This window comes from Pinus tabuliformis, chromosome 1_2, assembly GCF_031772625.1.
Source record: "Pinus tabuliformis cultivar Carrire ecotype Pingquan chromosome 1_2, CPIR1, whole genome shotgun sequence".
Classification (NCBI taxonomy): domain Eukaryota; kingdom Viridiplantae; phylum Streptophyta; class Pinopsida; order Pinales; family Pinaceae; genus Pinus; species Pinus tabuliformis.
Window position 1 is genome coordinate 1,004,129,268 of NC_142298.1, and position 10,846 is coordinate 1,004,140,113.

Sequence of the window (10,846 nt, forward strand, 5' to 3'; positions counted from 1 at the left end):
TGACACACTGGTAGAATTCTAACTTCTCTCCCTTTGTCAATTCTTTCGTGCGAGGTCTATTTCATCAGGGAGTATTGATTCATTATTCAGATTACCATGGCTTCCCCACTTACCCTGTGCAAAAAAATAGTCCCCTTTATTCCTTTACTTGTTTAAACACAAACATAAGGTCAGCGATCACACAATACTTCGAATCAAGATAGGGTAATGAAGTTCGTGAGCTTTATATTTTTAGAGTATATTTTTTCATCTTTGGTGTTTCTCCGCTACTAGCAGGCCTAGACAGTACCCCGACAGAGTCACTTCAGGGACACAAACATTGCTCTGCTGCCAATGAGCATGGACAGTACCCCAGCGGAGTTGCTTTCTTCACCACTCTGCACAGGAATCCTTTCTCTTCTTTCGCCTTTATTTATTTATTTATATAGGACTGTGCATCGACACTTATTTATTTCATGGGCGGAAGAGGGATCCTGACTTACTAAGAGCAAGAGAGGTTGTCCCTTCAAAGAAGCATATATAAGACCTTTGATATTGGTTTGCTCGTTTATATTTTCCCCTTGTCCTTCTCTAATTGATTGGATCAGCCTGAAAAACACCAAAACACAAAGACCCGAGTGTAGGCATGAGGTTTTCCATAATAGACATGGAGATCATGGTTCAACACAAGGCTTTCCTAATGTAAGGATCGTATTTTCCGTCGGAACATCATTAACCAAAAGGTGTAACCAAGACAAGGAATAAGGATGGAGAGTTAGCCAAATGTTGCAGTATCATAAAGTCCTTCTCTATTTTGCCACATTGTCCTTTCGAGGCCAAATAGTACACCCTTCATGCAAAGTCTTATCAACATAACATAAAGGAAAAGACATGACACAACAAGGAAGTGAAACCAAAGCACAAACAAAAGAGGCTAAACCAAACATGATGGAAGAAAGAAGTAAGAAAATACAAGAAATACTAAAGAGAACAAGTGCATAATGAGTGCAAGAGAGGGGAAACTAGAATGTAACTAATCCTACTCATAACTTAACAACTACAAGGTCAGGGTCACATATAATGAAATTTCCAATGTAACCAGTGTAGTTTTTCCCAACTTGCATCCACAAAGATATGCGCAATTAAAACAAATATAAAGTAATGTGCAACGAAAAAGATCAGAACTTGAATAACTTGCACAAAAAATGAATCTCTTGCCTGTAGGAAGAACGATGTGTCACAACCACTACTTTTATCCAATTCACATTCTTTCCTTTTCGTTGGAAACCATAATCAAACAAACCTCGAAGACTTCTTGTGAATGCACCTTATTATGTGTCATCTTCCTTAGCAATCATAAGAAAAGGATGAAACATGTTATTTGCAATGGAACTTGCCAAGTAAGATTTATCCAACCATTCTGTGATTGGATCATGAAATTCGAAACAATCCTCTTTAAAACCTTTAAAACTTTGAAATAATGAATCTTAAATTAAATTTGTGGAATCAAGATGAGAATCTCGTGAGGCAAAATACATCTGATCATATTCAACAGACATGCTAAGACAAGGAGGACTTGGTATAACCATCAACAATTGTTGAAAGCACCTCAACTGCTTGGCAAGTATCTGAATGGTGGGATGTTGAACCATGAGGATCAAAGGATGTAAAACAATTGTCATTGGATATACTGGTGGGAAAGTGGTGAAACAAATGACAATTAATATCATGATCAAATGGACCATTTTTGGCATGAGATTTTGGGTTAGAAAATAACAAAGATAGATTAGTTTGAACATCTTCACAAATGCTTTGAATAATAGAATCATCTTCTTCACATGACAAATGACACACTGCATTGGCATCATAATCATCGAAATAAGTGAAAAGGAATGCCAGTACAACAAACACATGAGACCGATTAGAATATAGTGAACGGATAATAATTTGATTCGCACAATAACTCATGCATTCATTTGCACTCAAGAGGATTTCAGGTGCTATGAAGAAGAAGATTCGCAATATGATATTCACAAGGAAAACCAGGAGCCGCTTATCATGAAATAAATCTGAGAGATATGATTCCTTCAGCCAAAGATGATCTTTTGAGGTGATCAACTTCACAGTGCCATGAATTTAATAGAGATGCACATTCCAAACCTGAGTTTGATGTAATAGATTTGCATGAAGATGAATCAATTGAAGAATATTCTTGAATCCGATCATAAGTGAAATCTTGAAAAGTTGAAAAATTACATCCAAAATACCAAACATCTTTCAAAAAGAAATTTACATCAAGTGAAACCATGCAAAGAGAAGGATTGTGTGAGAGAAACCATATCTAACTTAGTTCGGGGGGCTTACCAAAGTCACGATATCCTGACATAACCATCAACGGAAGTTGAAGTACCTCGACTCGCTGACAAGTCTCGGAACCTTTAAAGATTGTAAAATCGCATTTCGAAGATTGAGCTAGATCGTGTATGGTGTGAGGATAGCTGCTACCACTGATTTCAAAAAGACCACTGCTCAATGGATGACAACCATATCTGTCTCTGATTTGACTGGATTTTTCAACTTCAACAAACAGATTATTCAATTTGGAAGATTTTTCTAATCGCAAATCTGAAGATGTATGGATTGGAGAAATTTCATGAGAAATCTTATTCGAAGAGTTATCTTCATGCAAGAGAAGAGATGATACATGATGGAAAGGATACTCAATGATCTGATTATTTTCTCTTTCATCGTGGAAAACCTCATTACCTTGTGACAATTGAGAAGCAAACACATTTGATGAAGAACTTGAAGAGTGTGGAATATCTTCATCACATGTAGATACATCGCAAACAGTAGAGCACAAGGGATAGTGAGATGAATAAGAAGTTTCGAATCAACAAGAAGCTTCTAGATCTAAATCTTTCGAATTAAAATTTTCATAAGAAACTGAAAGATAAATCCGTGCACTTAGGCATTCATCATTACTTACATTAATAGGATTGTCATCATCGAAATGATTATTGACTGATGCTACAGATTGATTGAAAGAATTGATTGCATTTGATTCACTACCGAGATTAGCAAATTGAAAATCATCCAAGAATGGAAGTGTATCATCTTGACATGGGTAGTTTTGAAAAAGGGAAGAGAGATCTCTTCACTTTCCTCGTCCTCTACCAGTGTAATGTGGTTGCCTTGCATCTGATCACAATTTGAACCAGCAACTCAAAAACTAGGAGAGCATGAAGAGCTAGTTGGTGGAGCGGATTGATCAAGCAGATCATGATACGAAAAGTCATGACATGTAAATGATAGAGGATTACAAATGTCCCTTGAAGAAGTAACACTTTCAATAGAACCAAATTCAATACTGATGTTAAGAGTGTCAATATCATCTTGAGTAATGAAAGGATTATCCTTCACCCTAGACTCCATGAGCCATTATGGGGTTTCTTCTATTAGATCTTAATCATGAAAAGTGGGAGGAGGATGAAGATATGGATTAGGAATTTGATTTTCAAACTTCTCAACTTCAGAAACATTGCAAGGAGGCACCCACATCGAAATTGAAAATGGAGGAGGACAACGTACAAAAGGAATCGTAGATTCCTCCTTTGAAATTAGAGGTGTTTCATGATTTACAAGAGTTGGGGAAGTAGAAACATCATGAGGTTCATATTCACCATGCAAAGAGTTGTGAACCAAATGCTCAAACTTTTTCTTAAAGAAATCCCAATCCATGTATTCTTCAGGAAATTCATAATAATGGTGAAGGAATTGATCAGAGAAATCCTCAACTGGTTCATTAGGCTTCATTCTTAGCTAATTGATTATTTTAATAACATATCGGTAATCATACCTAACGAAGGATTGATAAAGCTCCTTGATGAAATGATGAAAATAATGGATGGAAGTAGATGGTAAGGTATGTCACAATTGATTAACATGACCTTCAATGGTGAGGAAGAAAGCCACACAAGCAAATCTTCATCAATGATTTCGTAATATTCACAAAATTTAAGAAAATTAGAAATGTGCTCGATTATGGATGTTCTATCCTGACCATCAAACTTCAATTGAGACAAGTGATAAAGAGGCTCATCAGGGATTAAAAGTTCACCAGGGGACAGGTTAGAAAAACACCTCGGGAGTATGATTTTAGGATGACCCATTTAGGATAAGAGATTCAAAATAGATTCAATGGGTACTACTTGTCGTCTAGCCCTCCTTCTAGCACCCTTTTGTTGACGATGCTGGAAATCCGTCAAACCAAGGGGGTCTCCCTGATGTGAAGTCCCAATTATACCTCACAATATTTGGAATAGGAGCCCCATCTGAAATATCGTCCTGATTGCCATATATTCTTATAGCTTTTCCTTGGCTTTAGCTGCGAGCAAGAGAGAGAAGCATGTATGTGCCTTTGCAGAAAGCAAGTTTGTGTGCCCAATGAATGTTCGGTTGCAGGTATATCAAGGTTCTTCTACTGCAAGGGGGAGGAAAGGTGAGCCTCTAAGAGAGAGCTAATAGTACCACATTAGTAGATGCGCACTCAAGTAAAAGAGAATTGCCTAAATTCAAGCATAATAGTCCACATATATGCGACGATTATTATAACCATTACAACACATCTTTAGTTAGATAAGCACTAAACTAACCGAAATAGTTCAACTACTTTAGTTCATGTGAAAGCAAACATGAATCATAAATATTCACATAACAAGCTTACAAATATTTGCAATTGAGCATGAAAACGTGTTTGGCATCAGGCTTCAAGTATTAAGTAAAAGTCCCAAGATACATGAATACAAGGAGCATCACTAGCTCCAATAGTGGAGCATTGGAGCCACAACTTGCTCCCAAAAAGTACTAACTTTTTCTATTTGATGCCTTATGGGAAAATACAAGGTGAAAATTCCCTTACTTGTACCATGAGGGTGTATATATAACAAATGGGGCAATCCTTCACCTCTCTTGTGACTATTGGGATACCCTCATGACTGTTCAACTTCTCTGCGACCTTTTGACTTCCTACCTGACTTTTCAAATTACATGAATGACTCTTGGACTTCCACTTTACATTATATTTCTCCAATATTGAATTACATATTACACAAAATGATGTGGCACATGATGATTCATAACATGACACTAATGACATGGACTTACACGATGACATGGCAATGTCCAACCATTTTTTGTTGCTACTTTATTTGTGTCTTCTAAAATATGGGTCATGATCTTCTTCTTTGTCCTCCAAATGGATTAGAAATGAGGATTCTTCAATGGAACTTGATCTCTAGTTGTTGTCTCAATTTGATGTCCCTTCCCTTTCTCTTGATTGATCAACTTGTCTTTGTAGCTAATAAAGTGGACATCGCATAGGCACAGTCTTGATTGATTGTGCTATGCTTTTTCAATCTTGTGTAAAATAATGCGTTCATTCACTTGTTACAGATTGAGCATGTTGAGCAAGTGACTTCAACACTTCCAATCCAAAAGGGAGCTCAAAGACTTAACACAACTAGAAGTGACTATGGAAAGGTTGATTGCAAGATCCATGGTAGGCTCCAAAATTCAAGTATAAGCAAAATTTTGGAGGGTGTTTGTTGCAGTGACAACAAATTCCCAATGGTATACTAGAAAAAGCAAGAATAATTTATCTCTCTTTCTTGCGAGCAGGGCATAAATACCATTATGTGGTTCCTCGGGTCAGATGGAGGATGGTTGGTTTTCATATGTCTTTAGGAGGCCGAGGTCTTAGAAACTTGTTTTCTTCTCATCATCTTTGGTTGTAAAGTGTAGATGGAGGTTAATCGCTTTAGATAACTTGTGGACACATGTGGTCACTCTCAAATACATATTCCCCTTATTGTTGGAAGATTAGATTCGACTTCCAGTCAAGCCTTGAGTGAATATCTCAATTGCATGGAAAGCAGTGTTAAACTCTTTTGAATTCATAAGAGTTGGTTTGGTTTGTAAATTTAGGGATGGGAAAAAAGTTAGAGTTGGTGTGGATCCTTAGGTTTCTAGTGGGGGCAGTTTCATATTATCCCAGCATGTTGTAAATCACCTTTGAGAGAGATGAATTTCAAGGCTTATCCAAATATTTTATCCACAATATACTACCTTATGGAAACAAAGTTAGATGTCAACGAGAGCCCTGGGTTGGAAGGTCATCAACAAATTGAATGGAATAGATTCTTGACTACTCTCCAAGAGTCCAATGTCTGACTGACTGGTACTAATGGTGAACTAATTTGGGCATTCTTCAGGAATATATATGCCTAAACTTGGACACCTTCATCACAGCATCAGTGCATAGGAAAATACCCTCGTCTCGTGGTGGAAGATTATATGGTAATTGAAATGTCGTCTGGAGGTTCACATTTTTATGTGGTGTATATTAAGCAACAAGGTTCCTATTTGGGATGCGATGTAAAAGAGATCCAAAATTTGGCCCGCCAGGTGCTATATTTGCATAGAAAGTGGAGAATCCATACTACATCTATTTCTAAAGTGTCATTTCTCAGTGAAAGTATGGGAAGTTTGAAATTACTCCCTGGGACCAACCTATGTATGCGGGGGCCCAAGCGTAGAAGAAAGTTGGAGTTCATGGTACCATAACTCAGCTATGGTAAACTTCAAATCTCTTACGCTGATAGTTGCACGAGGTATTTGGCTAGCACAAAACAAGTGTATATTCCAAGATGCAAATATTCCCCCTAATAAAATCGCTACAAAAGGGTTGACAATCCTTTCTCATTTTCCTGAACCCTAATTTAAATCTTAACCTCTGTCAGTAAGGGAAGAGAATCCTGATCGATCATTCCCATCGGCCTATTCCGATGGTGCCTCTTAGGAGGGAAAGCACAAAAGTGGAGAGATTTTTGTCCTTAATCTTATAGTTGAACATGTTTTTCATGCAAAAATGGGTTTTAGAAGGCGAACTAACAACCTTGCTAAGCTTTTGGCACTTAAAGCTCTATTGGTTTATGCAAAGGATAAGGGATGTGGCCAATTACATGTTTATGTAGATTCTTTGTTGGCTATAAACTAGGTTAAAGAGTTGCATCAATGTCAAATTTTCTTCTTTTTCTAGTTTTGCATGATATCTTGAGAATTAAGAGCTCATTTTCTTTTTTCTCATGCTCTCATATTTATAGGGAGAGGAGTGGTACAATGGATTTCATTTCTAATGAAGGCTTGGACATGGATCGAGGGCCCTGTTGTGGTCACCAACAACCCCCCTTCTTCACTTGACATTAGCAATAACGTCAAGCAAAGAGGGGACCCTGAACGAAAATCCCAAAAAATATTTTTCTAAAGTTTTTGTATTTCTCTCCCTAAGGCTCAAATCGCATCGCAAAGAAAGGCCGAAGCATAACTCGAGCGCGAAAAGCAAATACTGCGAAAGTGCGATGCGAAGTTCATCGCATCGCATGCCTCACACGCGCCCCTTAAAAGAAAAACCTTCGAGCAATGCGATCGCCGATATGCGATATCGCAAATCGCAAGCATCACGCTATACGACGTAACCATTAAACGAGAACTTGCGATATTTGTGATTTGCGATTTGCGATTTGCGATCTGCGATGGCAGCGATCTGCGACCTGCGATCTGAAAAGACTTATCACACGATAGACCCATGCATTAAGCGCGCGCCTTGAAAGAATTTAATAACCGCATGCTTAAGTATCTAGGAATGATTGCGTTACATTTATCGAAGAGTCAAGTTATGATGAATGTCAGAATTATGCATTCATTAGAGATTAATGCTTTCACGTCAAGTCTTTTCATTTCACTTCCCCTTTGCGTAGACTGCAAGACACGCAACTGATATAAGTTTATATGCAGGAAACATCTGAGGGAAAGAGGAAAGCGCCAATCAGCAAAGAGAAAATGCCTCCGCAAACGGATGCCGCATGCAGCAGAACCGCGGATTCCAGACTATCAGCCAACCGGCACTGACGAAATTAGACTATCCAGGACTCAGAGTCAAAGGCGCACAAAAGCAGCGTATTCAGAAAAGATCCTGAAGCTCAGACTTAGTGAAGCAGAGAAAGAAGCGCATGAGAAGGAGGACGCGTCAGGAAAACCTGGAACAAAGAACGGAAGAAATTCTCGACACAGGGAGTTGCCCATACAGCACGACTCCTAACCCACTCAGTCATTCGCACGACCGGAAACCGAAAACGGCAACAGCAAAATCAGTTCGAGAAGAAACTGGGACACGCTAAGTATACACGCGGCGAATACACCCAGCTAGAGAAAGGTTTTCGAAAATATCTTCTGGTCTGCCGGAAGGAAGTGCCAGCTCCTGCTATTTCCACTTTTATCTCCCGAGTGAAACAAGAAGGCGGCCAGCCGACTCTTCCCAGGAAAGCATTACACTGTTGACAGCACTAAAGAGAATATACAGAAACGGTCAGAAATTAGATTTTAAGTTTAGAAATAAAGTTGCTTTTAGTAAAAGGGCAGTCATTTGAGGCCGATTCCCTAATTTCATGTAATTAAGATTGATTAGTTAGTAGTATTTAACCCTTCTCATGGTTTTTGGAGAAGGGTCCGGAAATCTGTCAAAAAAACTTATCCTCAGAACATGCACTTCTGCACCCTCAGAGGAGGTTTTTGATGAATGGATGGATCGAGATTTATTTATGTTTGCATTTTAATATCTGTTACTGATGTTGCACTTCTGTACTCTTAGCAGATGTTAGAACAAGTAGAAATAAATCATTGTCACTTGAAGTTTATTAGTGAAGTTAGTCATAAATGGTACTTTTATCTCTTGGCTAGATTCTGCTAGTATTCCTAAAGTGATATGTGGCTAAGTTCTTTGTATGTTATTGCATGAATGTCTGCATTACCATTTGGCACTTCTGTACGGTGGGGTCATTTATTTATGTTTAACATATAGAAAACTGATTATGCGATATGCTGTTCACAACTACTTTGCCTAACTTCTTATGCAGAATGGTTTATCTTTATTGATTTATATTCTGATATCAGTTGAATGATCTTTATTACCGGCTGCTGTTAGAAATCTTTCTAGATCGCATAACAAAAGAAAAACACCCCGGGTTAGCGTAGATTAGATGTATTTTTCTTCATTAGATTACATTAGCATAGAGTTAATTTAGCAGTTAGAATTAAGACTAGTTTAGAAGAACCCCCTAGATTAATACCATCAGACTCTACGCACACACACACACCCATCACATTGGGAAACTGGTCCCATTACCCCCAGTCGGACCCGCTACTCCAAACGGGCAAGGAGCCGCCAACCAGGTTCCGGACCGGGTGGGTATCCCCCTTGTTGTTGACCCGACCTCGGGGCCCTCAACATTTCTGGCGCTAGAAGGAGGGCCTAGCTATGAATGGCACATAATTCAAAATCCAAATACCATTCTAAGAGAAAATCACCCTCACCAACTTCCCCGACTTCCCCAATACGACTAAACTCGGAACTGGAAGTCGCTCGGACATCCACCGCTGCTATACATCCCGATACATCAGAACAACTTATTGTCGATCCCCCTGAAGTTCAAACCTTGATCCGTAAACTCCAGGGATTCTCTATTTTTAACCAGAAATCTGATAAATCTAAAGGCAGCTTGACTTCGCAATACAACCCTGCTCATCCCCTGACCCGATTGAAGAGTGAAAAGTTTGGCATTCAGCCAACTGAAATCCCTCTCCCCACTAGGAAAAGAGCAAGGAAAGCATTTCAAGAGTCTGACAGAGAGACTCTTTCATCCACCTCATCCATTTCAACTCCCTCTCCGCGAAGTCAACCACCCACATCTCCACCTCAAATCACTCATCCATCTTCCGCAACCCTTCCTCCACAATCGTCAAAGATCATAACATCTCTATCTTCTCAACCTCAAAGATCATCTTCTACTCTTTTACTAACCAGCAACTCAGCGATGGCACAATCTCCATGGAACAACCTTGGGGCGGTTTTAATGCCTCCACCCCTGAGTCCAATACCTGCCCATCCCGAGAAGTGGTTACCAAAGTTCAATCCAGAAACCGGAATGCTAGCTGAAGAACATATCAATAATTTCATGCTTTCTGTTAATCTCAACGGAGTTACCAACGAAGACGCCGTGGTCCGACTCTTCCCCTATACGATGCAAGGAACGGCCGGGTCATGGTACTTTTCGCTACCCTCCGGATCTATCACCAGCTGGGATATTTTTCAAAATCAATTTCTCACCAAATTCGGCGATGATAGATCGACAGCGACACTGATCAACGATTTGTCCAATCTTAAAGCTGAGGCTCGGGAACCCATTAAAGATTTTAACTTACGGTTCAACAAGATCCTCAATAAAATCCCCGCTGCTTCCCAACCCAGCGAGGAAGTAAGATGTGAATGGTACATCACGGCCTTACCTTCAAACTTGGCCATATTCGTAGATAGGGCAAGCAAGACAACCTTAGTCGAAAATTTGGCTGAGGCATTGGCAGTCGAAAGACGCGTAGTAGCCCTAGAAAAGAGATCTACAATCGAAGAGCGTAAATCTAAGAAAATCTCTTTCAAAGAAGGAACCAAGAAGAAGCAAACGAAGGATCCTTTCGACATGGAAGGATTACAAAAGGTATTAAAGGCCATGTCAAATGAGATGATTGATATCAGGAAACAAGTAGCAGAATCGTCCCCAAGAAAGCCTTTTAGGAGTTTTAAGAGAAATCCTCCTATGGAGACGAAGCCACCCAGCGTGGTCTCTAACGTGGAATCTGAAGAAGAAGAAGAAGAGAACACCATTGAAACGCATACCGACGATGAAGAAGTGGTGGAACTGCAAGGAATGTGGGATTTCATCCTCCCACAAGAGGAAGATCAAGAAGCACTTCCGGT